This window comes from Leptonotus elevatus, chromosome 21, assembly GCF_054856555.1.
Source record: "Leptonotus elevatus isolate MCC_2025b chromosome 21, RoL_Lele_1.0, whole genome shotgun sequence".
Lineage (NCBI taxonomy): Eukaryota > Metazoa > Chordata > Actinopteri > Syngnathiformes > Syngnathidae > Leptonotus > Leptonotus elevatus.
In genome coordinates, this window is record NC_141259.1 from 10,797,982 (window position 1) to 10,815,906 (window position 17,925).

The window sequence follows — 17,925 nt, forward strand, 5'->3', positions numbered from 1 at the left end:
TTAAATTGTTTACTAAATCTGACTTTTCGATTAATCGACAAAATAGTCAACAGATTAATCGATTATTAAAATAATTATTATTTGCAGCCCTTTTTCTGTTGAATGAAAATGACGCATTACTGACAGAATCAAAAAAATAATAGCATGCCCTCTGCAGCAATAATGCTGTATGTCTGGAACGGACGACTCCTGCAGTCAGCTTCTTCTGCTTTTGCACAATATCAACTTGCCTTCCAAGTCCTTTAACCCGTCTTTCACTGAACATGTCACATGCAGAAACAATCACACGAGCATCTGAACTCAAGCGCTGCAACGACTGTTTAGATATCGACTGATGAGCTTCCCGAGTGCAACTGTAGTTCAGTTTACCTTGCGGAGACGGGAACATGAAAGATGCACATGTGAGGAATGTTAAACTTTGTGGAAGAGTAATGGGAGGGAAGGGTGAGGCAACATGTATAATGTTGAGGTTTATTTACGTTTGTTCACCAATGTGATGAATGATCTGACGAAATATGATATGTTTGGATAGACACAATCAAATTTCTTGAATATCATACATATAATTAGCCCATCAAAAATAACTCAACAAAATCTGACCTCCCCATCGCTTATGGTTACATTTTACAAATCAGGCTACACTGACTCGCCTCCCACAATGAAAAAAAAAAGCTTCCTCTCCACCTTGGTTAAAGAAAAAATATATGAGTAGCTGGTATTTAATAAGGTGGGTGAGGGGGGAGGACTGGGTCAGCCCACTTCCTCAAAGAGCCCTTTGTGGTCATCACTTCCCTCTGACTAAATTCCATCTAGCCCCCTTTAAAAGGTGACATTGATTGCAGAAAAACCTGCATACCTCCCGAAAACTAGCAGATTCTCACAGAATTTTTTTCCCTCAAATGGTATATGATGGAAAAAAAGAAAAGGAAAAAAAAAGCTTGTCAGATTTATTCCTTAAGTTATAGCAGGCGGTATTTGTAATTAGATGATTGCATGCTGACATCATTTTCTTCAGTGAATTCTGGGAAAATCCAGCTGGAGACAATGTTTTCACAGTCAAGCCTTAGAAGGCTGCAAGTTTACTGGTAGCTATGCATAGGGTGTAAAGATCTAGGGATGGGGAAATGCGATTTACAGCAAGGCCACCACTAACTTTGAGGTATAAACACTTGATGCACTGATACCGATATCGGTGCTTATACTGGATGTTTGAGCCAGATGCGCTCTGATCACGAAGCCACTGCACGACATCACATCAAATCCAGAGATACAAAGAGTAGTGTAGTAAAGCATTCTCAAAAAGAAGCCTTGGTGCATATGTTCTATACTCAATGTTCTTCTTCATTTTGTAAATACTCTATGTACTTCTTATGTCCAGATGCAGAGTGCGAGACCACATCCGAAATATATATAGTGTTATATTTGAGTGAAGTATCGGACGTGGTATTGGCAAATTTTCAAATATAAGTACTTGGACTCATATGATCTGAAAAAAGTGGTGTTGTTGGATGTCGATTCCAAACAAAGTGAAGCAGTATAACTATAGGCAAGACATGAAATGTAGGCCACAGTCCCACGACTGTCAACTTAGCATGTTTGGAAAAGTGGGTTTAGAATGAGTAATAGTCAGACAGATGTACGTGGAAATACTTTTAAGTATGACATGTACTTGGCACGAGACAGCTTGAAACATCAACAACACATTAGCCTTGTTTTCATCACCTTAGCCAAATCTAATTTTGAACGACCATCTGTTGCTTCATTTATTCAGCGACAAGGCACTCTAACTGTGAATCCCTAACAATGTTGAAACAGCGGCTGTAAGTGAAGTACCAGAAGGAGCCAGCAAGATTTATGGGCTTATGAAAATTATATTGATTTTAGTGATAGAAATAAAATAGACACAATTTGATGGGTAAAGTGTGATACGGCCATGCTTATTATAATTGTACCATCAACCTTAAGAGCCCTGTGATAAAACACAATCATAGTCCACAATATCAATTATAGATGGGATCATGTGCACACTCCCTTTTTCTTTTTTTTTTCAAAGCCAAACTGCTTACCATCAGTAAACTAGGTGAAAGTACTACTTAGCCAAATTACACAGCGGCTTTGTAAAATGCAATCAGCTATTCCACCCAGTTGGACAGATAGTGATTTATGAAGTCGACAAGATGAAGGAAGGATAGATGGGAGATGGGGAGTTGTCCTAAACCACAGAACCTCTGTTTAGAGCTGGCAAAGAAAAATACAAGTTACACTGCATGCTTTTTAAGAGCTATTTTGAGGTACTTTCAATGATCCTTCAGTCTGTTTTGTCTGGTTCTCGTGCCTGCTGATGAAAGAATGGGTGTGTTTGGCGTTCTGGTCTAAGGGTCTTTTTGTTTGAGTAATAGAAATAGGAATAGAGAACTTAGGGTATTCAACTTTAAAAGGGATTCTAATAAAATTATATACAGTAAACATAACTATTTCATCACAAAATGCATTATAGTTGATGCAGGGATGACAAATCCAGGTCCAGAAAGTAAAAACCCTGCCACAGTTTGGCATTATCCACCTCGTGCTAGCTAGCTAGCGCGCTAACAGGTAAACAAGCACCCGGGGAGCTAGCTAGGGATCTAGCTAGCTAGCACCTGGGGCTAAAGCCAAACTGTGGCAGTGTTTTTACTCTCTGGACCTGGATTTGCCACTTCTGCTTTGATGTTTTTGACAAAAAAATATATTCCACGATACTTATCACAATGACTGTATCATTGTGTAATAATGTTAACACTCAGGGATAAGAAATACCTACATAGCTCATGTTTTAGGCCACTTTATGGGGAAGCCATTAGAGATCTCTCAAATCTGAAACCTGGCCAGGAGTAATTCTGTTTTCCTGTAAATCGCTGCTTGAGCAAAATCGTGATTGATCGGACTTGCAGCCCTGGCAGACATTGGAAAACTTGGGCTCTCACCATAACTGGAAATAAGTGACAGCAAGAAAATGATGGTAAACAACACCAGTGAGGGCTTTTCATCTCTCTGAAAAAGAGGAATTGCAAAAAGTGGGATATTTTTCCAGCTAACTTGTGTATAGTTTCTGCTTTTTAAAGCACACCCCTTTAATATGATTATTTAAGTAAAATTTACAACAACAAAATTAGATATGCCAAACAAGCTACAGTCCATGTAGGGTTCACACAAGAACAGATGTCAATACATATGCCACGTAACTCAATTGCAGATGAGCAGTTGCAGAAACGCAGCTCAAGATCCAGTCGTCCCGGCTTGGGTTCTGTCTGAGTATCTGTTTATTCATTGCTACATTATAATTTTAGGTTCTGCTTCTTTGGCTCCTGATGGCTCTTCTTCCACAAGTCAGTCCAATTCTGAAGCAGAATTGCCCAGAAGGGGCGTATTTTTATTTTTTAGTCGAATCTTTTGCCCTCAGAGGAGTTCACAGAAGCATAAGGGCAGCGGCAGACCAGCAATCTGGTAACCACAAACCCTCTCGACAAAACCAGCGATGATCCGCCCTGATCCTCCTCAACGGCACCCTGGCTGCAACTTAAAGGACAGACCGCAAGTGTGGCATTCTTCTACTGAAGAAAGTCATCCAAGCTGGTCATTGTGGTCCCGCAGCACAGTATTGAGCCAGTCTCACTACACACGCATCCCACACCAATGGACCTGCTCTAGTTTAACTTTGACAGGTTGTCGTGAAAGGATGATTTACGATCATGGCCAATGGCTAAATAAATGCCCAAGGAACATATTTCCAGAGCTTTCAAAATGGCTGTTGAATGCTTTGCGTAAAGGACTGCAACTCCACGGGGCCTTTTGTTTGAGCTGGCAAGAGACACACTGCAATCATTGTTACACTGTAGACAAGGTGCTGTGCACTGTGTATTAACCAGGTTGCTCCCCTCTGGACCATATTTTGTCATGGAAGGTGAAGGAAGTTTGGGAACGCATTTACCAAAGTCAAGTGGTGGTCATTAGGAGCACCGCGGACCACCCACCCACACTCACCCCCACTTCCTCCCTTAACACACACTTAATGACAGAGGTTAGCTAGCTAACTCAAGCAACATAACCTCCCAAGAATGCACAACTTGAGGCTCGCGACTCAAACATTCTCCCTTTCTCTGCTCGGTCAGATCTCTTCTTCCTGATGATATACCACCCACGATTGTTTGTGTGTGGATCTTGTGTATTGTTTGGAATATCGGTAGCAGCCCTTGAACTTATTTACATGGCAGAGTTTCTCAGTAGCTCTGATTTATTGTTGGAAATCTGAGCTGCTGTCACACACACGGTTCCAATTTTGGAACGATGGCTTAATTTGTTCAAACCCCCGTTAACTGAAATCCTTAACTGCCACCAAAGCATCTGTATATAAATATTCAACATTAATTCACATACACTCAAGAATGTGATCGAAAAATGTAGATTTCGGATTCAATTCTATAATTCTGACACTTAAAAATAAAGCTCAAGGACAATTTTACAATGAAATATTGTTGATCTCAAGACACTTATATGGTAATGAGCCAAAATATCTTCAGGTAAAATATACTGCGAGTCTTTCGAGCGACTAATTTCATTTAGTTATGAGACTGAAATAACTGAGGTTAGTTTGTGGTTTGGCGTGTTTACCTACGTGCACATTCACACACGCAGCTTCCTATAATTTTCACTTGCAACAGCTGAATGCCACGCATGCACGTGACCGCCAACTATGTAACAATTGTTTACGTAGCACAGACTTTGTAGATCACGATTGAATCCAGCCAAACACTATTTTGTAAACTATCACCTAAGGCATGTTGATCTTCTTTTGTGTTTATTTACATTGATAATGAGGAGAGAAAGTGACTGTCGAGGTTAAAACATGTGCGCTACACCAGATGTCATGACTTACTTTTCAGCCATTTTTTTTCAAACGCTCTAAGGATTATTTCATGTCAGATAAAAATCTAGTCTGTTTTATGTTGTTTACTATTGATTTGTCAGTGTATTTTTTTCTTTTTTTTAATGAAAAAATATATTTGTAATAGTGTAATATAATATGTAGTAATGTAACATAATGTTATATAATATTTAAATTATCTAAAATAAAATAATAATAATTAAAATAATATATAGATAATTAAAATATATCATAATAATATAAATAAATATAAATATAATAAATAAATAACAATACATATATAATATGCTATATAATATGTAATAATGTAACATGTAATAGTGTGTATTAAATTATTTAATATTTTGTATACCAACAAATGGGGGTTAAGGATTGGGTAATGCAATTTTACATACAAAATGTATCTAGCAAACAGGTTGTAAAGGAATGGAACATTATAAGCAATCGTGCATAAATGTGTCGACTTTCCATTATGTTCCAAGTTACATATTGCAGGGGGCCAAGTTGCATCAACCTAAAATGACTTCTTGTACCAATTGTACCAACCTAAAATGATTTCTTGACCAGTGATTTGAAATGGTGTGTTGTGGAGACCCATAACTAGCAAGGGGGAAATCATTTTTAAAGCATTTCCCTAATAGAAAAACAGACTGTCCTGGCTGCATTGGCCATGCGGGCCAGTACAAAAAGAAGGCATGAGTCACAATAGTCTGGGCAGGGCTGACATCATTTCCTGTCAGCCACAGTAGGTCTGGAATGTAACCCCTGCCCACACACCCCCCCCCCCCCCACACACACACACACACAGTCACTATTTGCAAGCTCTAACTTAAGTCTTGATGGGGTTTTGAAAATATTCTTAAAGCCAATCTAAAGGTTCTTGAATAGAGGGGCTTGTGAGTGAAATTTGTTGTGCAATTAATGGCACTTCAGGCACTTTTAGTAGCACAAAAAAAAAAAGCCAAACAACCCTTTAAGATGAAGATTTTCTTGACTGCTTGTTAGAGAAATGTGCTGTAATTCAGCCTTGTCAAATTGCCGGCTAATTCCCCGCCCCCCCCCTCTGGACCCACAAAAACAGGCATTGAGTGTTTTTCTTCCATTATGTCCCAGTGTGGATGGAACATTAGGTTGAATGCCAAAACGGTGATGTTACAACTGCGAACTGATGAAGTGCTTTTGCCATCCCACAGAGATGGAACGGAGAACACAATACTACGCTGAGATGATTTAAAGTGATCACAGTTACTCACACGCATGCACTGCATAGCATGACTCACGAGTTCACAACCAATCGAGACAGAGTTCCCCTCCAGGTGGCTGGAAACTACGTGTGAACCTATAATGTAGTCATCGCGGCTATATCTCCACAGGCTGTCTGCAGCGTGGGATAAACATCTGGTCAGTGAAGAACAGCAGTAGATGGCAGCCAATCATGCTAGGCTGGGACAATTCACTCTCCACGGAATAGAGATGATGGAAATCCAGGAAAATCATTTAGATGCTATGGCGTCAGTCAAAATGATGGATTTTCCTAAATGCGAAGCCATACGTCGCACCACCCATTTTCTATACCGCTTGTCCTCATTAGGGTTGGAGCCGATCCCAGCTGACTTCGGACAACCCAGCTACCTACTGGGCCGTCCCATCCATGCATGTTATACTTCATTCCACTTATTCCAGGTGTGGGCAAATTAGTCCCTCAGGCCTCAGTTGTTGTTGTTTTTTTAATTCAGCCTTCTGAGCATTTGCATCATCAAGATTCCTCTCATATTTATTGAACTGAAGAGTTTATTCCCCAAAATCGGTTAGAAGTAAATAAATGTATTTCTTATCAATAAACAACAAAATAAGGCAACACAATTTTGTCTAATTTTAATAATACATTTTATATAAAATTTAAACCAATGCTGCCGATCCATTTTAAAAAATGTAATTAAATGTTTGCCCACCCCGACTTTATCCTGGTCACAGTTGCAATTGTTTTCCCATGATATCATGCATTTCGCAACATGCTTGATGAGTGTTAAATAGAGCAATTCGATAGCCACCCACAGAAAGAAAAAAAAATGCATATTCTATAAACATATCTACATTTTCAACATTTATATTTTAGTCCAGTACTCTTCAGTAACACTGTCTTATAAAATTTGTATCTTATGTTGTTGTTATAGTATTAATCATCTTTATGTTTCTGATTGTCGGTAATGGCAGCCAACATCCCGCTATGCTCACCGCGATCTAGCGTTGAGGCTGAATTGTGTGGGGATTGTTGTTGTTTATGTCGGCTACGTTTTCATCGCATCATGCCGTTGCCGCCGAATCCAAAGTTGATCTTGACTGTCTTTTACACATCTAACGAAACTGGAAAATTTATAAAATAGCTGTTATATGGGAAACTAAAACAATTCATTCAACTAGTCTTACAATTTCAAGCCTATCCTGAGCTCAACCTCAATCCAACCTGGCAGACAAACAAATACCGACCGCGTAAAAAAAATAAAAATAGTACGTCATAACCTAGGGCCCCTTTAGAAGGGCCACAATTGTGCCCCTGGTGCCATCTCAACAACGGCACCCTCCAACCCCCAAAAGTCAACAAAGCTGTCAAAACTAAATGAAGAAAATAAACAAAACAGCACTAATGACACGTTTGCTTGGCAATATACACCAAGTGCCAGCATTAATGTGAATCTTTGGAGTAAACTGCAGAGATAATTAGGGTCAATTCTAGGTCAACGAATTTCCCTTTATACAAACTCATGCCTGTGCATAAAAATCCACATATAAAAAGGCCTTGACAAAGTCTGTTTGAATCCAATGTCTAATTAACCGCTTGCTCAGTTGAGTTTGCCTTCAAAAGTTGGTGTGAAGTTGTAGTCAACATAATTAAAGCAGACTGCAAATGAAAGTGAAATACTTGATCACTGAGATGTGAGAGGCTGCCCATCTTGCAGCAGGCCTGCCACCTTGTGTCCAATTGAGGCCCTGCAGTCTGTAGCTGCGATTAAAGGGTCCGCAAAATAATTTGCAACAATAACAAAAAATTGTCATCTTCCTTCAACTGAATCCAATTCAACTGAATTTGATTAAGTCATTTTCCATTATGCAAGTCAGGAATATTTAGGTTGAAACATTCAAAAAACAAAATAACTTCAATGGCATTTAGAGGTCGTCATGTAATGCAATGTAATGGGTCACTGCTTTTGATGATTCAATTCCACCACATTGCACACAACATTTTTAAAGCAAACACTCAGGTGCAGGTAATTGCTTAAAACAAGCAGAATTCTAAAGGTTTAATGATCATATATGTATAAAGCAGGAGCACTAATTCCTTTGCAACACACAAGGGGGCGCCAATGAGCTGCAAATGGTTCTTCCTTCCAAACTCCCAAGCTGTTGTGCATGCCACAAATAACTGAGCTCCTAATTGATGATGTGGGTTTTAAGTTTCTGCTCCATTCATCGGGGGCAAACTGGGTCATAATGTATAAACATCATTTAATAATAATGCCAGTTCATTAGTGCAATACCCAAGCAATCTCTTTCATCAGCTGTGTATGAGAATGCCAGTGGGGAGTTGAAAGCGCATCGGGCTGGGGGGTCGTGGGGAAATGAGGCGGAGTTGGGGATGGGGTGGGGGTGGGGGTGGGGGGGAGAGCCCAAGAGTGGCAAACAGTTAATGGTGAATTTCAGCGCCTTCAGTGAATCTGTGATCACAACTGAGCTTCAACTGTAAATAAACGTTTTTCATGAGGAACCATTTGGGACTCATTGATGTCACAGACAAAGGCATAGATGGAAGGATGGAGCTTTTGCTTTGAGTTTCCTTAAACACGAGCTATCAGAAGAGCCCATATATTTGATGATCGTTTCCATATCCGCAACACATTTTCCTATAAAAAGAAAATACAGGCTTGAGGCGGACAAGTCGTACCGGAAATGAAAGACCACGCGAGTGAAAAGATCTGACTGACCCTCCGTGGAGGGGGCTCTCCAACGTTTGCATCCAGGAAGATGCGATGGATGCCCGCAGAAGGCACGACGTGACGCCAAGTCTTGTCTGCGGGCGAGATAGGATGTGAGGGATTCTTCTCAAGGTGGCTTCCAAATCACTCGGAGATGAGGTCACTTATCTAGCAACATTGTGGTCCTGGGAGGCAGCAGAATTGGCTCTTCGGGTCTGATTTATGGTGGCACCACAGGCACTTTGCTGCCATGTTATTTTAGCAGCTTGAGAACGCTGCACGCTGACTCGCATGGACACCGAAGATGTTATATGCAAACATGGGCAAACGGGAAGCAACTGCACCTTTTAACAAGAATGGCGACCAAGCTCTATATGCAACCAAGTCTGCTTATAATATCATCATCGAATAAAATATGTTTTGACATGTTCATTTTCTGTAGATTGGACACATTAACAGGGTTTTTTAAATGCCAAGTCATGCCTTAAGAGTTATTGAGAGCTCAAACAATTGTGTAGAAATCTTGACTTTTTGGGTCAAATCCTTCAATCATCTGGTCATGTAAAGAAAGATGTACAGTATACAGTTGGTGTCAGTCGGGCAACAGATATCAAAATGAAAAATAGGAGATGGATGCAAGATTGAGACATCCCACTTCCTGCAGGCACGACGCCAGGCTCCGCCTTATCTTCTCAATCCCGACAATATGCTTTCTGTGTGATTTTCCTGTGGTTGATCCAAACGTATAAGCAATAACAGATCAAGTCCTATCGGCAGTCATCCCTTCATAAGCTCCGTTGCCGGTGCTGGCCGCAGGAGTAATTCATCTCGGCCAGACGGGACAATAAGCAATAGAGATGATGACAAGTTGCATTTTTTTTTTTTAGGGCTATCAATATGAATACATGCCAAATACAAGAGCATTATTGGGAGATGGGAGAATATTGCCAATTTCAAACCTGTGGTGACCTTAAAAATCACATGAAATGAAATCAATGTGGCTGTGAATAAAGACATTGTGTCCAACCCTGGGACACTGTATGGCGTAAGCTTAGCTGCCCTAAATGTCAGAACATGAAAAAAACTGTATTGACACACTGATGGAAAATAAATGCTTAACTCTATTTATTAAGGGTTAAAGTCTGCAAGGCCAGCACAAGCGACCTTAATGGCTGGCATAGTCCGTATTCAATGAGAAAAGTGAACGGAATGACCACTATTTTCCCGATGAATGTGAATCTTTATCATCCATTTTTTACAAAGAGAAGCATGGTCAATTTTAATTAGCTGTCGCAGAGGAATTCATTTGACAAAACGTGTGTTATTATTCATTGTGTTTGCAAGTTTGCATCCAATGTGAACTCAACAAGGTTGACTGTCTTTTGGGGACGGAAGCGGGTCCCTGTCACCCAGTCAAGCAGGACTATGGGGGGGGGGGGGGGGGGGGGGAAGTGGTTCGGATCCGAGTTTGACTACATCAAAGAGTATTGGACTTTTCTAACAGATGGCAAGGCGAAATGAATCATGCACTGAACATCCTTAATGCACCGTCACTCGCCGTACCCTTGCGACAGCGCAGAATGTTATTCTGTGAAAACATCAGAGACCCTTAAGAGACACTGCAAAGATGACTGCGACACTGACGGCCTCATTTGCAAGGACACGAGAAAAAAAAAAAACGGGAAGTTTGGCGAGGCACTTGAACAAATGAATGACAATCTAAAAAAATATATTTTAGATTTACCTTAAATGAACCATCATCAAATAGTGTATTTTTGTTAAAAATCATAGCTAATGATCATCACAGCATTCAGTGTGAAATGTCAATACCTTTTATTGATTTTTTTTATGGATCCCTCCAACAATAGCAGAATCGACTGACTAAAAATACTTTGCAGAGTATAGGCTTTTGCTGTGAGTGATTACAAGGGAAATATGAATATGAATATGAATATGTCAATTTCAAAGTCTTATCAAGTGTCGTGTGAAGCGGCATTCGCATCTGCACAAACACGGTCATCTGGGCTCCATTTCCTGCTGAATCATACATCAACGTTCATTTCTAAAATAATAATTGAGATATGATTTGTCATTTGCGCTGCACATAATTGATCATTGATGATTCATACACCGTTTTGTCAGAGCTCACGAGGTTTAATTCAAGTGCAATTGATGAAGAAGGGTAAGGCAAAATATAAACAAAGTGATTTTTGTACCATAGGAAACATGTCAAGATTAGGTTGCAATAAAAAAAAAATAATAATAATAATAATAGGCCAACACACTACACTACACAGTTGTCTAGCCTGAGTGTTGTTGTGGATGCACTACAATATTTGACACAATCTGTTATTTATATATTTATTGGTCATCTTTTCATGAGGACTGAAAACTATTAATATTCTGCTGACTTATTTATTGACATTAGAGGCGCCACATCACCAGCAGGGAGGAACTTTGTTTGGATTGCCTTCCTCTCAAGGGTGGACTCATAATGTGGAAGGGATGAAATGTGTTTTATTGCTACTATTGCGATATGGCCGTATTGTTGTGTAAGGTTCAATATGGCACAGGCCTAATTACTGGCAATCATGGTGATATTGTTAGGCAAATCATTCTACAGTTCCCACACAAAGGCTTTTTCGTAGATGTGCTTTTTTTTTTTTTTGTCTGTGTATTTTTCCTCAGGAGCTCTACGGTATTCAACAATGTGGAGATTATCTGGTTCATTTTGATTTTTGGTTTCATGCCGTCGAGAATCTCGATGTCGTTGGGACGCGCGCAGTGGGAGGAATGTTGTTTACGAAAGTAACACCGCAGCCACTCTCTGAGGTATGCAACCGCTTTACATTACAAAAGAGGGAAGCAGCGGCAGGGGAAAGTAATTATTCACCTGATCTTTTCCATTCAGTCGGACAATCTAACAAACCCCGGGGTTGTTCATTTTTCCTGCCTCTCTACGTGAAATGATACTGAACACAGAGCTGACTTAATAAGGCAGACGTGGCTGGCTCTCCGAGCACCACCAATCAACATTCCACCAGAGAGGGGCAAGAAAAAGGCATACCAATTAGGAAGCTGTTATTTTTTTGTTTTTTGTTCTTTTTGGAATTTGGAATTCGATCGGTAGGATTTTGCAATTTGGTTGAATTTAGTGGGCGAACCGTTGGACAATCTCCCCAAAGCATGTTGTGCAATGAAACCAATAACCTCAAACATAGCCTCAAGCACAAACGTTATTGCTTCCTAAATGATGTAAGATAATCAGCCAAGCAGGCATTTGCGTTGCAAGAGAAGTTAAACAAATCAGTGTTAATCTATAAAAAAAAAACGTGATTTAGTACTTTCAATATAAGCACCTTTTAAAGGTAATAAAAGGAATAAAGTACTCATAAGTAGTGTGTTTTTATACTGATGTTACCCATACAATCAAATGTATCCCAAATATGCTTCAACAATCAACGCCTCCAGGTTTTCAAGAACATGTCAAAATAATACCAAAATTATTAGGTAAGCAAGTAAGTATGTATTTTGCTGTAACAAGTTTTGCTCTGACCAATCAATCAAGAACGGAACAATTTTGACATTTAAAAAAATTATAATAATCAAAAATTTCAAACAATTAAAAATACAAATAAATATGTTTTGCTGATGTTAAAAACCTTTTTACATTAAAAATAAATAAATTAATTAATTAATTAACTAAAATAAATATCTTCTTTTTTTTTTAAGGAAATATGCTGACATTATTGTCGGTCAGTTAGCTGACCCTGTGAAATTATTATTCTATTCATATTTTTTATATTTGTTTTAATCTGGCTGCTTAAAGTTAACAGTCCCATTGCTATATATATATATATATATATATAGTTTATGTTACTTGGGCCAGCCCTGGCAGATTTGATCAAAAAGGCAACAAACAGAGGCTCGAATCTGATTGGACAAAAAAAACTGAAACGCCACCTCCTCCATGTACTGGAAAACAGCGCAGCCAAGCGAAACACTGCAATTTCATGGACCAAATATAATTGTGGTCGTAAATATAGGTCAGTCCCACAGAAGAAGCAGTAGTTGTTTGTTCAAATGGGAGCACATTCCAAAATTTGGGAGGAACTGACTTGCAGACCGCAGTGCCTTACAGGACAAAAAAAAACAACATCATGATATTTACCCAACCAGTATGGAGGATCCTGACGACCGAGAGCTCTGTCAGTGACTATAAAAATGGTGTTTCTGGATCCTAAAATTAACAGCGAGCCAGTGCTTGAATGAAAAAAAAAAAAAGAAGAAGGGAACTCCCGGTACTAAACTACTTGGAGACGGTCTAAGAGAGTTTTGTTGAGACGTGCTGAGAGAAGTTTTGAAATTGTCTTACATTCTCTCCAATGGACTCAATAGTCTGGTAGGTTTGCGTGGCCACACTCGGTTTTGCAGCCAATCAGCGACTGTTCAAGAGCAGCTAATCACTTGTTTACGTGGAGGCTTTGCAGCAATCAGTTTTCATGCAACTGATTGGACTTGGACCCGCGACGTGATTAGTGTTCATGTTACAGCGTTCGTTCCTGCTGTGCTGAACGAAGTAGGCAAACGCATATCGAGTAGAACTTTGAAGGATTTTATTTGATGGATGTTATTTCTCAAGCTAATTTTTTTAATCCATGTTTGTAACAGGCCTGATTATACAAGGGCCGCTCTCCCATGTTGTATTTCAAAAGAGAAAGAATCCCAAGGCCACAACTGCCCTCTCGGAAAGAAATGAAAATACTGTGAATTTCCAGTTCATTGAGTGCACTACTCACAATGCTGAAAATGAATTCATGTATTAATCGTGGCTGGCTGCAGATGTTCCTCGTGCGCCACCTTCGAAAAAGGTCAGACTGCTTGTTTCCAGTTAGGCAACACATACTAATTATTGAAACAATGCACACAAGATTCCAATGTGCCTTGAATTCAACATTTCCGTCGCTCAACAGTTCCACATCACTTGGTCCAAATGATGCAGAAGGCTATATATATGCGCGTTAGTGAAATGGGACAGCAGTGATGGCCAAATCAGGTTCGGAATGGTCCATGAATAGAGTGGAACCTCTTACAAGGTATTTTGATAAAAGCAGACATTGTTTAAAGTTGTGAAAAATCTGCATTATGTAAAGAAAAAAAAATTCAAGCTTGAAAGTTGAGGTGATCCGGTGATAAATGTCAGCTAAATCTAAAAGAATGTTTCGACAATCCAAATCCGGTTTTCATCAGTCGACGTAGTCGGTATGGAGCATCCAAAATGGATGCCAGGTCAGAGCATGGGCATTGAGAGCAGAAGGGCTCCTGTCAGGGAACTCGTCTACCAACCGCTCTGGCGTGCTAACAGATGGCCGCGCAGTCTGAGCGGGACGGCGGGGTCAACGTTATTTGCATGTCAAATTACACTCCTACACTTTCTGTGCTCATCCGCTGAGCAAAGTGGGACGTTTTTATCCATGTCAAAGGTACAGTATGGCGACGGAAGATTTTCAGCCATTCAGCTATTGACATTTTAATTTTGACTAATAAACATGACAAGGGTGTTATTGGACTAGGGGGGCTCACAGGTTTAAGACCTCTTGGTCAATGTGTTATCAGTATTACAGGTTGTTTTTATTTCATTTTCAACGGCTTCTATGTAGGCTATTGTATTGATACGTGTATAGTTTCTCCAACATACAACGTAGATAGAAATTGGATGTATTTATCCACATACATTTAGCCATCTTCCTGTGTACATATACATATTGTACAGAAAACCCTTGCTATTAAACTGTGTGTAATTTGATGCCCCCCATTTATACTTGTCTAATATCTATTTAAGTAGTTTATTGTGTAAATGTACCACAAACCATCATCTGACATTACATTTAGAAATAAATGGCGTGACATTCTTGACTTACCTTAGTTCTCAAGATACTGATAATAATTTACTGATTATCTCATTCAAACCCCAAAAAACGTGTAAATACACTCCCAAAAACATATTTATACGTTTTTTATGGTTGTTGCCCCCAGACCCCCCCCCCCCCTCCCCTTACATTTTATGCAAGAGCATACAGAAGGCTTTGAAGCAGCTTCTGACATGAAGAGGTGGCTAAAAGCAGTGGTAGTTATTACCAAAACACAGCCAGCAGGTGGCAGCGGAATATAAGAGATCAGCCAGGGCCATGATGCAAAAAAGCTCTTTTCCCATATGTTTTTAACAGGTTTGTGAATAATGATTAAACTTAGCTATGTTCTAATGCTAATTGCCGCGAAACGGAAACAGATAGAAATGTACTTTTTCTTCCCGATGAAAGAAGAGACTCTTTGTTTTGGTAGGTTCCATGTTTTTAAGCAATAGATCACAATATTCTGTAGGCCTTGCAAAACCAGTCAAAATCCAGTAAAACAGCCGGGAGCGCAGGGGGTTGCTTCAGTGAAAATGGCTGGGAGTGAATGATTAAACAAAAATAAATAAGGGATGTCATGCTATGTAATGATTGACAATGACAGCCCCAAATTCCTCAAATTTCAAAATTTCTGGAAAGGAACACAAAGTAAGAATCATGTTCGATAAATTCTAGCAATGCTGAATTATTTCTGTCCCTGGCTCCACTTTTACAAGCCAATATTTTGCTGCCATAAAAACTTTAATAGAACAATAATTTGTCTTGACAAATTTGCTATAGGTGATAAATCTTCCCGCGAGAAGACGCTCTATGAATAAAAATCACGATGCTTCTCTGCCAGCGTTCCTGCAAAAATCATTTCACTCCGGGTTCGTTTTTTTTTTTTTTTCATGACTGTGCGTAACGATGATGAAAGACGCACCCGGATCGACGCCTCGCGCTTTAAGGCCGACTTTTCCTTCTCCTTCACGGTTACGGTCAATGAAGTTTTTAATGAACTCACCCTCGTTTTCTCCCGCTTCCATAGGATAAAGAAGATGGTGGCCCCCACTTTTCTGGCTTCTCTCCGCTGCTTCTCACCTGTGGCGCGCTGCTCAATCGCCACCTTAAATCAAAGCAGTCAACTGTTATTTATCCTCGTGCTCTTGTGGTTCCTTTCAGCTGACTCGGGGAAATAACGACAAACATAAATAGGGATATATAAAAAAAAAAAAAGGGATGTCTAGATGCTTGAGAGGACAGACTGTGGTGTGAATCAGGTTATTAAAGGCTGGCCATGAGTTGGTGTCATTATGAATTTATGTATACATAAAGAAAGCTGACAGTGGGCCATTCCGGTGCACAAAAGTAGCCCAAGATCAACAAGTTCGCTTTTCGTAAAACTCAGCTTTTACTGGTTCAATGCAAATGGTTGGCATACATACTTGAATGCAACGTAAAGCACTTATTAATTTTGGGACTGGGTGTTGGTTTTATTGTATTTTTATTCATCTTTTAAAGTGAAAATGTGTGAAACTCTTCTTTTTTTTCAGTATTGTTCATTCGGTAATGTCATCATCATTGCTCTTTTTTTTTATTGTGAAAAATTTATAAAATGTGTGAAACTCTATCGCTGTTACTGCCCCATTGTGCTGTACACATTTCCTCTTTTTTTGTGAGGAATAAACTAGAAAGACAGCTCTTATGTTCCATGGCAGCATACCGCAATGCAATGACCTTAATTATATGACATCATCTGCCCGTACCAAACTGAACTATTCTGCTAAAAAAAGCTAGCGCCACTATACAAGCTAAAGTTTCAAGTACACGTCTTGCAACTGTCCACTCTCACTTGATATATTCTGCCAAGTCCAACTCAAAAAGATAAGAGTGAGGACGAGCATCTCAAATAGATGGCGTGTTGGAAGGAGAGAAAAATACCAGCGCAGTCCTTATTATAAGCAAACACACGGCTGAAAAAAAAAAAGAACAAAACTCATTTCAACGTCTTAATGAGATGGACCACTGAGCTGGAGCGCATGTGCCTTTATGGATGGAATGAAAGATAGCAGATTGATTTTGAACCAAACGTTAGCATCTCATTGTGATATTTTTGGGTTAAATGGGAAATGGAATAGGAAAGTGCAGCCTTTGAAGTTGTCTCTCGCTTGGTAAGTAGTACGAGAGAAGAGCGATTCAAAAGAAAAGTGTTCTCTCTATTGAGGTTTCAAAAGGTAAGTGATGTCAACGCGTCAGAGCCGACTCAATCCGGCTGCTGCAGCTATCGGGATAACAACTAAGTGCTTGGGATAAAGCCTCGGATCAAACATGTCATTCAAGGGTTCGCTTTGTTTTAATTTGGATTCCTTGTTTGGTTTGGAAAAGTAAACATACCGGAATTCCAGTCGAAATCAATAGGAGGCAGCACAACACCAGAAGCTGTGGCATCATCCCTTTGAAAAGGGCTTTAAAAAGTAATTTCCAACCAAAAAGCTACTATAATGTGTCATAAGAGATCATCAGCAGTGCGGTGGAACAAAAGTTAGCCACACTAGCCACAAGCTGAGCTGCACTGTGTTTGTTTAAAAAAATATTTGTGGCAGTTAAGAGTTTTAATGTTTTATGGAAGAACCAAAATAATTTCACTTCAACATGTATTTTATATTTTGTAATGTGTTTATGTTTAATATGTTCAATAAAACAACCAAATAATAATAACAATAATAATAATAATCACCACATCATATCACTGCATTTAATTATAATTTTTATGATAGAAAAGTCAAGGAAAATGGACTTTTTCCTTACCTTCATCCCCAAGTGCTTTCTCAGTTGTGCGTCATTAACTGACTCCATTTAGTAAAGCATCTTGAGGTCATGTCTGTTGTGAATTTGTGTCCTAAAAATGAAGTTTAATTGAATTGAATTGGCATGAACAGACACAAAATGAGAAATTATCACACCTTATTCACAACATCGTATTCAGCAGCCTTCAAATGATGTACTGTTTACTCACATTTACCGTTAGTTTGACTAGATTTCGTGCTTTTTTTTTCTTTCGTATTGAAGCATTGTTTTATGTTTACCTGGCTGCAGGAACGCCACTTCCTGGTTTGAGTCAGACAAACAGACGAAGCGCGGG

At 39.4% G+C, this 17,925-nt stretch overlaps 1 long non-coding RNA gene across 1 annotated transcript; it reads right to left on the reverse strand.

Annotated features, from left to right (window-relative positions):
* Positions 1 to 8,589: 8,589 nt before the first annotated feature.
* On the reverse strand, positions 8,590 to 17,895 carry LOC147155833 (uncharacterized). The gene is made up of 5 exons (XR_015091911.1): positions 17,870 to 17,895; positions 17,592 to 17,682; positions 15,808 to 15,909; positions 8,902 to 8,987; positions 8,590 to 8,820 (listed from the first exon to the last, which is right to left on the reverse strand). It is a non-coding gene; the product is annotated as an uncharacterized LOC147155833 (long non-coding RNA).
* Between the last annotated feature and the right edge of the window lie 30 nt (positions 17,896 to 17,925).